At 47.6% G+C, this 12,498-nt stretch overlaps 2 long non-coding RNA genes across 2 annotated transcripts in view; one reads left to right on the top strand and one right to left on the bottom strand.

The window, feature by feature from the left end:
• Nucleotides 1-12,498, bottom strand: part of LOC138481431 (uncharacterized) — a 308,633-nt gene that overhangs the window by 124,269 nt on the left and 171,866 nt on the right. The window contains exon 2 of the long non-coding RNA XR_011274242.1: nucleotides 7,306-7,481. This is a non-coding gene — a long non-coding RNA (uncharacterized lncRNA). The remainder of the gene's footprint in view (nucleotides 1-7,305; nucleotides 7,482-12,498) is intronic.
• The window catches only part of LOC138481429 (uncharacterized), a 31,580-nt gene that overhangs the window by 2,053 nt on the left and 17,029 nt on the right, over nucleotides 1-12,498 (top strand). The window lies entirely within an intron of this gene.

Raw genomic sequence — 12,498 nt, 5'->3', positions numbered from 1 at the left:
TTTCACTGCGAGAACATCTGGAACCAGATAATCAAAACTTTGCCCTGGTGCCAAAAAATGGAGCAAATCAATTTAGCGCCAATTTTGCTGCCTAGATAATACACAATGACACAAACAGGTATGGCCGCAATCTGTATTATCTACAAAAAAATCGGTAGGGCAAACGTGAGGCAGAGACTGTTATTGTTAATATGTTTGATGCATAATATAAAAATAAATGTACTAAACACACTTTTTTTTAATGTTGGGAGCAATCATAGACAACAAAACAGTATGGGCCTGAGTCACAGAAGCATTTTATAATGGCACAATCCCATTGAAAAACGCTCTGTGAATCAGTACTATAAGTCTTTTTTGCCCTAAAGCAAACGTTATAGATAATACGGATTGTGAGAAAACCTGTTTGCTCCATTGCGTATTTTCTGCACATTATTTCATTTTTTAAACTGTTAGATAATCTGGACCTAAGAGGCAAGAGTGTGGTTAGATGTTAGGAAACATGAATGAATCACTTGCTGTAAAATCCGGAAGCTAAGTGCCTTTTCTTATTGCTTTGCATATTAACTAGTTCACAGAGCATTTGGGAGACTTGTTGGTATCCACATCCATCCACATCATGTGCGCTTTATCTGTCACTTTATTGAATGCATGAATAAAAGCTTCAATGCACAGTAATAAAACATTTATTTCGGTATGATCTTCTTGTTCTACTTCTGAAAATCTATTTGGCCCAAGTCAGTGCTCATTGCTGTGCTAGAAACTGAACAATGCTTTCAGTGTGTCTCGCCAAAATGTAATATTCTAAATGTGGTTTGCCTATTTAGATGTACATAAAGTACAGGGTTGTGCTGAGTGCAACATTATTTTAACATAAACCCTTTTTTACGGCCAGTTTCTAGGAATCAATTCCTGCCAAGTATTCCTACAGAGCATGAAAGCATATGGGCCACCTTTGGGGAATGAAAGGCTTTGTAACTATGAATCCACTATTTTTCCACCAGCCTCTAAAAATATGCCATGCAGCTATACCATGGCGTGCTCCAGGATTTACATGGCCAAAATAAACAAACCAATGAATCTGCTGAGCCTGCATCTTTAAACTCAACCATAACTCAGCCGACAAATAACACTTTCATTTTGAGATGAGGCAAGATTATTGCATTAGTGAACTGTACATTGTTTAGCTACTTTTTAAAAACTTTTTTTGAACACAGAAGGTCATGTTCGTGACAGAAACCTGGGCTAGCTCTCATGTAAAAATGTGGAAGATCTTTTTTTCTCCAGAACAAGCTTTCAATGCCTGCCCTGACTGGCCTCATCAGTCGGACATTATGTCAGTTCGGTAATTTGGTTGTCTTAGAAGAATAGACACGCTACCTCTGTAACTGAAGAATAGTGTAGGTAATGGGGTTAAAGGTCAATGCTCCTGATCCAGCAAAAATAGCATATATTATTCCTCGAGGGCAGTGAATTTAGGAAAACTAGAATAGCAATCTTTAAAGCATGATATTACCTAGTTCCAGCAGCATTATGAATTGTTCTGGGCTAGATGGCCGCTGGAGCGTAGGGACGTGTGGCTTTAGCTCTGCTCTGGTGAATGTAAGCGTCCCCAGAAACGCACCCCCCCTTAGTGAGAGGCAATAAAGGACACACCCCAGAAGGGGAATGAGACCAGGACCAAATACGGGTGAGATCAAAAGAGATTTATATAGATCAATGCAAAGGACTCTGCAAACTATGAGAGCTCTCTATCTGACAGAAGCAAAGACAGGCCTAATTATTTCCAGGACACGTCATGGGTGACACAAGCTATAGGGGACACATAATCGTGGGGAGTGGGTGGGGATGTCTAGGGGGTATACACAATAGGTAGCTGCTCCTCCAGGATTGGCTGACGTTGGTGCTGCGCCACGTGGGGTTGGAAGGTCAGCTGGGCTCATAGGGGTGGAGTGCCGGGCCGGACATGCCTTGTAACGATGATTGATAACTAAACTAACATTTGCCCTTTTGGCCACACATTCACACCCATTCGTCACACTTTATGCTTTTCGTTGGTTTGCAACTCTTGTAAGCGCTAACCTTAGATCAATATGCAGACAGGGCATTGAAATGCGATCTGAAGTGTCCCAATACATCAGTTTGGAGGATACCTTAGGTTCAAACAATCTGGCCTCATGTGCATAGTCAGGGGCATGGGAGGGGTCACTTGGCCACCCTGTCTTGGTAGATTAGGTGAGGGATGGTATTACGATCTGTTGGTACACGTGTGGGCACCCCCCTTTTTAGGGCCATTAACTTGGGGTCGACGGAGATACCACTGGCCCGTGGGGGCATGTGACTAGTGCCTGAGAGACGGTGGGATTTAGGACCAGGTAGCTCGTAAGTCATGGAGTCAGGCTGTGGCGGCCTCTGACATGGGGAGGCGGATGCTTGAAATGGGTCCAGCAGGGTCGGGAGGGGAGGTGAGGCTGTGCTGTTTGAACACCAGCTATCTCTGGAGGGCCTGGGCGGGAGGAGGGCGAGATGGCCTTGCAGCTCTGTGCGCGGCATCCTGCACAAGACAGTATACTGCCCCGTGGGTGAGGGGCGAACACCAACACGTGGGGTCTCTAAGAGGACTTGTATGCATTTGCATTAGAAGGGATATTAACTGGGGGCCATACCCTTTATCACAACAATTCACATTTATAGTTGACATACGAACATGAGGTAGTGTTAGGCAGGTGTATATATAAAGAGGGCAACACGTGTTATTGCATATTGTCATCAGCTAGCCAGTCTTCGTACATCTCTACATTATAAACAATATCGGTTGCATATTACTCTTTACCCATTCTTCTTCACTTTAGCAGCTAACGTTAGTCAACATGACATATATTACATAAATGGTTTCTACACATTGCAAGAGTTTTCGGGGTAGGTAGGTGTGTAAGGCGCCACACAGTCTAACGCTGGTGGCTTGGTACAGGGTCAGGGCCTGCAGGTTTTGGGCTGGTTTCAGTTACGTCCTAATGTTCCTGTTCATGGCTGGGGCAATGATGTACTGCGGAAGGTTAACAGCAACAGTGTTTTATTTTGTTGTTTGTTCGTGTCTGGTGGCTCGTGAGGACGCGTCCTCAGCGGATCTGCCATGTTGTGGGGGAAGCGTGGGCCTTTGTGAGCGCGGTCGAGTGGGGGTCAAGCTGCAGCCTTCAGTGTGCACGTTGGCTCTGCCTGGGTTAGATCTGAACATTTCTAGCAAAATGGAGCTGGCTTAGTACAAGATGGCGTCTTTGCTTTGCCACATAACGTGGTGGTGCAGCCTCACGTGTTGGTCTGCAGCCGCCCTGCTGCCTGGGCCCGGGGGCAGGTGGGCATCCGACGAGTCATGGGTCTTCACCAGGGTGGGAGATGCAGTGGGAGGGGGGTCCTATAGACCTATCCTACCCTACACTGGCCTGAAAACACAGCTGTCCTCCCTCTTTGGCTTGGCGCTGGATCGGGTACTAGGTAGGCTGACTACAAGATGTACTAACTATGGCTGATCCATAGTGAAGGAGTTCCCCCATCCCATTGAGTGACTGCAAGATCCAGCCAACGGGGTGCAGTAGGGCGTTGCCTCCCCACACGGCTAGTGCTCTACCTGTTTAAGGCCATTGCCAGATCGTGTAGCAGACGAGATTCTAGGAGCAATGATGCAAGCAACGGACACCCGGTGATCCAGAAGCCGGGTGTTAAGGGACAGCATATTGGACAGAGGTTATTGGGAGGTATTCGAATGAGGCGATGACCGTAGATTGCTCCAGACCTGATCTCATCGAGTGAGCAGTAGGCACAGGCAAAAAGACTGAGAAGCGGCACGTGATCTCTCCTGGAAAAGGAACACAGTTGCACAAAGAAATGAACGGTTATTTGGGGGACATGCGTCACACATTTTAGAAATTCGCCTCAAGTAATGGTCTGATGCTTTCCTCCACATTAGGTAATATTGGTAACAGGAAGTGAAAGGCGGCATGCTTGAGCATGCCGGGGGTAGCTGTAGTTGATCAGGAACCGAAGCAGGAACACGTGGAAAGATAGCTGGTTATAGAAGTGTGGCAACCGGCTGCCATCGTTAGTGCGTCTGCTGGAAGCTATGCAGGCGCAACCCCCTGAAGGTAAATGGGGAATTTGAGTGTTTTAACCCTGGTGGGCATTTGCGCCTATTGCTGTGAACATTTCCCTCGTGGGCATGTAGCTGGGACTGTGTTCGAGGAGGTGGCACTAAAGCATAGTGGCCCACAGCCTGTGTGTCATGGAAATGAATAGTGATGCGTGAACTGCAGTCTGTTGGAGTGTCTGCTGCTGAGGAGGCCCACCCATCTACAATCTAGACTATGAAGTGAGGATCCTGGTGGCAGGGAAAGGGTAGGCTTGGTGGATTGGCCACAGTGCAGCAAACATTGGGTACAGTGTGCTTCTATATGGCAACCACTAAAAATAATTAGCAACTGGTATCTGCTGTCAGTAGTGGTGCTTGGATGACATAGATTTGCCCCAATTATGTGAAAACGCCTTGCACCGTACATAATACTATTGAATATGAGCTAGTTGGTGGTAGAGATCATAGAAGTGGATATAAAGCAGATATTCGGTGCAAGCAGAGACAATAAAGTGATTCCAACAAATTCAGCAGAAACCAGCAGAGAGGTACATATGCAATTGCAGGGAACCCGGGTGGACATCTCAATCAATCCTAATGCCAAAGTCTAAAGATAAAGGTTCCCAGGCTAAATGGAGGCAACCTCATACGGAGCAGGAACGTCACCTTGAGAGGTGCTGGAAACAAAGCGCAGATACAGGAATAAGGCACAATAAGCAGGATATTGTGGACGGTGAGAAAAGGGATACCCGGAAGATTTGAAGAACTGTTCAAGGAGGTCTAATATCCGTATCAAAGGCTTAGGCGAGACAATTCCAGACATGGATTTAAAATTTACAGTTCAACAATAATTTGGGAACTTGGTGACGGACATCCCGTCGGATGACATTGGGATTGAGCGGGTTCATAGTGTTGGTCCGGGGAGGAGAGAACCTGGTGCAAGACCCAGAGATGTCTTGGTAGCAGTCACCTCGTATTCTTTGAAAGAGAGAATTTTGCGGGCAACAAAAGTAGAAGGGGATATTATAATCAATGGCATGCATATTCAATTGTATTAGGACTTGGCTTTCGTGACACTTCAGAAGCGTAGAGAGATAGGCACAGTAACGCTTGCTTTGGTGGCAAAACAGATACAATATAAATGGTTGTTTCCATTCGGTTTGCTTTTCACCCTGCAGGGCATACAACACTGCATAAAAGCGTGTGCTGAAGGATTGGCATTGCTGTATATTGAGGATGATGAGCGACACAGAGAGTGACGAGCAGGCCCATCCACTCAACGGGGAACACGAAGATGGAACTGGTCCTTGGTAACAGGGAAGAAGGGAAGAAGGGTGGACGTGGAGTAAACCTAATGGGTCCTCAAGGAAAAGGTCAAGGTGGAGGGGAGGAAAGGAGGGGAGAAGGAATGCCTTGGAAGAAGAACGGCATCTTGTAACTGGGAACAGGTGGGGAGGAATATTAATTGTTGCCTCAAGGGATGGGGGTGGAGGGGCAAGCTGGGGAAGGGGCGCTAGGGGAAAAAGGGTGGGGCGGAGGAGAAGCGAATGGCACAATTATATCTATAGGGGAACTGTTAGTTTTGAATTGTGTATTTCTCTATATCGTACACATTCAAGGTTGGTTCTTATATTGTACGAGGGGTAAACTCCCATGTGAAGTGGAAAAAGGTGGAAGCTATGCTCAAAAAGGAAAAAGTGGATATCATAATGTTGCAGGAGACATGTTGCAGGAGACACATATTAGAAAGAAGGATATATTAATGGGGAAATTAAGCTGGTTCTTTAGAATATACCAATCTAACGCAATTGGGAAGACCTTGAGGGTGATGATGTCACAACCCTGGAGTATCACGCAACTCCTTCTTAGCCACGGAAGCCAAATGTAGTTGACCCCTCCCACCGTGGTTGGCACAGGCTCCTGATTTTAGCATATACAGGTACCTCGAGGCAGCCAAACGGGGGAAGAGGGTTAGGGAGAGGTTGTGGATAGATGCTGGGTGTTATGATCGCCGGAAAAACGTTTAGGGTTCTTGTAATGGATAGGTATAGGGAACATAGGAAAAGGAAAACCTGGTAAGCACACACTTGTCATAGAACAATGCAGAAAAACCTCCTACCACCTCCTAACGCTAAGCTACCACCCTTCTTGATTAGGATACAGCTCCTCAAAATTTATGTCTACCTCAACTGTTCACCTCCTGAGCCAGCAACAAACATAAGCACATAATGGGTTGTTAATAGCCCACAGATAACTGCAGTAGCGTACAACATGAAATGGACACAAGCACAAAGCAACAAACATGTATAGTGCGACAGCGTGATATGCCCCTTAGATAATTTCCAAAACATTCTGGCATGTCACCAGGCGAAGGTTATTTTCATAGAAATGTCATTAACATGAGCGACTTGCCACAAACACATGAAATTGGACAAGAGCAAGCAGCCACAGAAACAACATAAGCGTCATTAGCTCTTCTCATGAAAATGCCTGCAACATCCCAATGTTTAGAACGCTATGGTTCTGCTTCCTATGATTTGCCCAGCATGAGGTTTACACAGCATGAGTTTGTGATACCTCTTTCTGTGAAAGCACACATGCAGCACTCAGTTGAACGTGTTATAGGTCTTTACGGCATGCAGAATAGTAGTGTACAGAAAATAGCACACTGTGCGAGTCACACCGTAGTAATGGCTGGACCTTCCCTCCAAACAACCACACACTCCCCGTTGCACTTAACTGAAGCCTGGAGGGTGCTCGCCGGCACCACCCCAGGCAATGCCTTATCCTGCGTTGGACAGACACAACGCTGTGATCTGCCCCGTGCCTCAATTGAGGGACAAAGTCTTCCTGAAGCATGCCACCTCACCAAATGGGACCGGGTCCTGGAACACGCTCCTCCTCAATCGCCTGCACACCTGCTTTCCTCCGGTCCATGCCTGCCATGCCTCAATCACCAACAGGCAGCACAGGCTGAGAAAGAACTTAAATAGAGTGCGTGAGCCTGAAGCACGTGCCGACCCAACTGACTCCCATGAATCATGGGAAATGTAGTCTTCGGCCCATTTTTGCACGGGAATACCGTCCTGGGGCCATTTTGCAGCCCTTTTTCCTTACATTATCCCCTCCTCTAGAGCCCTTCCCAGAACCTGGCTTACCCGGTGTGACCGGTGAAATAGTCTTACCCGACTTTCTGCATGAACTTCCTCCGCAGGCTTCCAAGAATCGTCCTCAGGACCACAACCCATCCATGAAATCAAATACCAAAGTCATTTACCACACCAGTTGGAGTCCAGGATGTGCTGCACCTCTTGACCATCCTTCATCACCGCCAGAGCCTTTCTTTTCACCACACCAGGAGCTGCAGGTTTAAGAAAAGAAACATGAAATACTGGTGAAGGCAGTCGCAATCGCACCCTGTATCTGACACACATTGTACAATGGTATAAGGTCTGATGAAGCGAGACAAACATTTATGAGACCCAAACAACTTAATGTGCTGAGTGGACAACCATATACAATCTCCCACCACATACTTAGGACTGGATCATCTCTTCTGACCTGCTTGCCTTTTATGGACAACCTAGGCCTTGTCCAGATTTTGGCATGCCTTCTCTCGTATCTCGAGAAGCTCCCTCGTGCCTTCAGTAACTGCCGGGAAATTATTAAGCCTTATAACCTCCTCTGGTAACATTTTACAATCTTGGCCATACATTCAGAAATGCGGGGACATTCCAAATGAATCATGTTTGGTGTTATTATAACAGAATTCCACCAGCCAAAGAGACCGAACCAAAGAGGATTTATCCTCGGCCAAAAAACACCTCAGATATTGCTCAGTTGGACGGAAAACCGCCATGATCTGCTCCGTGCCTCAATTGAGGGACAGAGTCTTCCTGAAGCACGCCACCCCACCCCACCCCACCCCATGGCCCTGGGTCCTGGAACACGATCCTCCTCAATCGCCTGCAAACCTGCTGACCTCCGGCCCGTGCCTGCCACACCATCAATCACCAACAGGCAGCATGGGCCGAGGAGAAACTTAAATAGCATGCGCAAACCTGCGCATGCGCCACCCCAACTGACTCCTATGAATCATGGGAAATGTAGTCTTTGGCCGTTTTTGCACAGGAATACCTTCCTGGGGCTGTTTTGCAGCCCTTTTTCCTTACAGATGATAGGACTAAGAGATACGTTAAGGGCATCGGTGGTGCGATATGTTGCGGATTTGGAGGGAAGATATATCTTTGTTGTGCTGCAAATGGAATATAAAATGATCACTGTGGCGTATGTGCCTAGTACAGGACAGGGGATATTTATACGGGAAGTAGTTAATAAGCTGGAAGATTTTGCAAGCGGGGTAATCATTTTTGCAGGAGATTTTAATATAGGCTTGCATCCCAAAGTAGACAGGAGGGGTGGTGGAGGGAAAGGGACCGTACAACCTCACAGATATTAAAAAGAAGTTTTGAAAACTTAACAATGCGGGACGTATGGCGGATGAAGAGGGGATATGAAAAGGGATACATGTGTTTTTCACACATATATCAATCCCTCTGTAGAATAGATTATGTATCGTATTGGCCAAATTAATGTGGGGGATGTAACTGGAATGGAAGTGGGATCCATAGCTCTGTCAGATCATGCTCCTCTTAACTGTCCAGTTTACGGATAAGGGACAGTGTGTGGGGCTTTGGGCCTGGATGTTTCCTAGAGTCTTACTGCACGATGAAGATACGGCTGAGGTAATAAGAAGTGAAATAGAAGAGTATTTCGAATGGATTGTGTCCTCCCACGTATTCCTCATCTTAGATATTGTCTGCCAGCCTTGCTGCTTCTTCAGGAAATTTTCGCCCGAATGTGCTGTGCTCGAGGCCGCAGAGTTGTAGTCCCTCAGGGCCGCCGTCGAGTGTCGACGTCATCCGTTGTTTTAAAGAGCTCGAGCCTCGCCCATTGGTCTCAGTTCCATTTTTCCGAGCTTCTGCTTCATGTTTCGAAACGGCGCGTCAGCTCTTTCATCGAAAATATGTCTTCATCTTCAACTCCTACCACACCCAAGACGGGTTTTAAGAAATGTCTGAAGTGTGGAAGGAAGATGTCCATTACCGATCCACACCGCAACTGCCTTTGGTGCCTCAGCCCTGACCATCGGGTCGGCGAGTGCGGTTTGTGTCAGGCGATGTCGAGTAAGGCTCTTAAGGAACGCCAAGGTAAGCCAGCGGTGGGAGAGGAGTTTTTTAAGTTTGCAAAAAGACAAAAAGACTCGGAAGACTCGAGTAGAAACTCTTGACACGAGTCGAGGCGGTCGAGGTCGAAGAGTCTCTCGAGGAAATCCTCCTCCTCTTCATCTAAAAAATCAAAGAAGCGACGTCACAGATCTTCTTCCTCTTCTTCTTCCTCGCCTGAGAGAAGATTTATTTCATGTCCTTGTAAGCATGATTCCCATAAAAAATGCGAGGCCTTTAAAGCTTCAATGCTAAAGATTTTTGAGGAGGCGGCCCGACCCCCTCAAAAAGTCACGTGAAGAGCATGCCCATGTCCACTCCAAGAGTGACAGAGGGAAATCTAAAACTAAACACGTAGAATCCGACAAAAAGTCGAGGGCGTCCTCAGAGGAAGATTCTCTGGCGCCTCATGAGAGAAAACAAAAACCTCTGGTGCATAAATCGAGGTTGACAGAGGACAAAATGGCCTCATCGTCAAAGTTGAGCATCGACTCGACGCGTCCTTTGACGAATACGTCAAAGCCATTACCCAAGATGGCGTCGGTACCTTCGACCACAGTGTCGAAGCCTCCCTCGACGACATCAATGCCTTCCTCGATGACTCTGAGACTTCCCTCGAATATACCAAAGCCAGCGTCTATTCAATCAACGCCTTCGATGCCTTTGTCGAAGAAATCTTTAATACCAATACCCACAGCGACACCTATGGGTAAATCTAGATCAATGCCACCAGCTTTACCAGATAAAATCTTCCATCCTCAGCCCAGTCAGGAATTCTTTAGATCCATGTCCTCTATCTTTGAGGAACACTCCTCTGATGAGGATACTACATCAGATGGTGTTACATTTGGGACAAGAGAAGTTCCTGAGGAACTAATAAACCAAAATACCAAAATAGCTGACCTTTATGACTGCCTTCAATCGGCCAGTGGCCTAGGTACCTCCCCTGAGGTAGAATTTGAAAGACCAGACACTGCAGAAACCTGGGTATAGGAACCTCATGGGAAGGGTCAGCGACTTCATGGGGTGCAAGACAGTGTCCCCGAGTTACGACCAGGATGACATGACAGATATTATTGATGAATGGCCACAGAAGGACCCGATCCTTCCTTTCCACAAAGCTCTGCAAAAAAAGATTAATGGCAAATTGGGAAAACCCAGAATCTTTACCAGCTCTCAATAAAAAATGTGCGAGAAAGTACAGACCTTCATCTTCAGATCCAGAATATCTGTCTAAGCATCCCTCACCTGAGAGCTTGGTGATTCAAGCTGCGACTGCAAATAAGCAATCAGCTTATCCTTCCATGCCACCTGACAGGGACTACAAGAAGATTGATGCTTGGGCGAGGAAAGTCTTTACTTCAGTCAGTATGACCCTTAAATCTACTAATGTAACTTGTACTTTAGCTAGATTTACATACACCTGTGGGACTGTTTGAACGCAGCGGCTGAACACATCCCAGAGGATGAGGAACAAGATGGTTTCCTGGTGATAGTAAGGGATGGAAAGGAGGCTATGGAGGAGTGCCTCAAGTTAGGACTGGACACTGCTGATAGTGTGAGCAGATCCATGGCGTCCAGCATAGTTTTACGCAGATTTGCTTGGCTGAGGAAATCTGGTTTTGCATCTGATGTACAGTCCAGGTTACTCAATATGCCGTTTGATGGCTTGAGGCTGTTCGGCAGCAAAGCGGACGAGAGTTTGGAGAAGTTGCAAACCTCGAAAGCAGCAGCTAAATCACTCAGCTCTGCTATAAAACAGCCCCAACAACATTCATACGCAGGGTCATCTTCCTGGAGAAACCGTCCTTTTCGTTTCTACTCCTCTTTTGGAAGAGGGAAGAGGCAGGCCAGTCAAAGAGGTCAACAGAGAAGACCCCCTTGTGGTGGAAAGGGAAAAGGTGCTAGATCAGCCCCAGAAGCAGCTACTTCCTCCTCAGCCGCTTCTGCAGCCGCTGCAAAGCCACTCTGAGGTCTTTACCCACAAAACCCCGGTAGAAGGCATGATCAATCTGTATCTGAACGAATGGCGGGGCATTACGACGGATGCCTGGGCGCTAGAGATAGTGACCCATGGTTCCTGCCTTCCTTTTCATCAAAGACCTCAAGATCATCCACCGGGAGCCAGCTCTGTCAAAATTCCAGACCCGCTCCTTGTGCAGGAGATTTCAACCCTGCTAGAGAAAGGTGCAATAGAACATGTACCTGTAGCGGAGAGGAACAAGGATTGGTACTCCCCTTATTTTCTCATCCCCAAGAAGGACGGAGGAAGTTCAGGATGGTGACCCTTTCTCAGATACTTCAGGCTCTTCAACTTCAGGACTGGCTGGTATCATTGGACCTACAGGATGCTTACTTTCATGTGCCAATCCCTCTCAAGCACAGATGTTCGCAGTTGGCGGATCTCACTATAAGTTTCGAGTTCTGGGGGAGCGTGGCTACATGGCCGCGTAAGTGGATGTGTTCTTGGACAGCTCCCGCAGATCCGACATTGATCCTTGGATATGAACATGCTTCACCTTTGCCACATGTGCCTGCCACACACCTATGGATGCATGAACATCGGGGGCACGAATGGAGTCCAATGAGGGCCCGATCCACGGCGTGACGGGCGTGGAACAGATGCTGGAACATTTGGGCAGCCCGAGTCTTGGGGCTGAAGAAAATGGCAGACGGTGAACAACGCACCATATAAACTGACCGCTGCGTTGCAGGGATAGGTGGCAGGCGAGGCACAGCGGAGACCGAGCCCGCCATGTCCTGGCGGGACATGTGGAGCCCGGTGTGTGCCAGCAAAGGAGGACCTTTGCAGATGGGATGAGACCCTGCCAAGTCGGGATGTTGGCGACGGGGCCCACGGAGCATGGAGGTGCGGTGTGAGGTCGCGGGCGCCACTGTATACAGCCCACTCCAGGGGCAAAACAAGCATCTTAAGGACGTCCCTGACACGGCCCGGCTGGGCCCTAACACTAATAGCAGCCTAAACTTTACTAAGGCCGTGGGCCAAAAGTGGTGGGGCTTGCCCGCACTTCTCTGCCACAACACGATGACCAATAAACCTTTGTGAACAAAGGGCAAGCTACCCATGCTCGACGAATACGCCAGAACATCGCTGGGTGCAGAAGGAGCCAGGAGCAAAGACAAAACCCCCGT

The sequence above is a fragment of the Ambystoma mexicanum genome, chromosome 5p (genome assembly GCF_040938575.1).
Source record: "Ambystoma mexicanum isolate Mex_15411 chromosome 5p, UKY_AmexF1_1, whole genome shotgun sequence".
Taxonomy (NCBI): domain Eukaryota; kingdom Metazoa; phylum Chordata; class Amphibia; order Caudata; family Ambystomatidae; genus Ambystoma; species Ambystoma mexicanum.
Note: the sequence above shows the minus strand (reverse complement) of the source record. Positions and strands in the feature narration are given on the sequence as shown.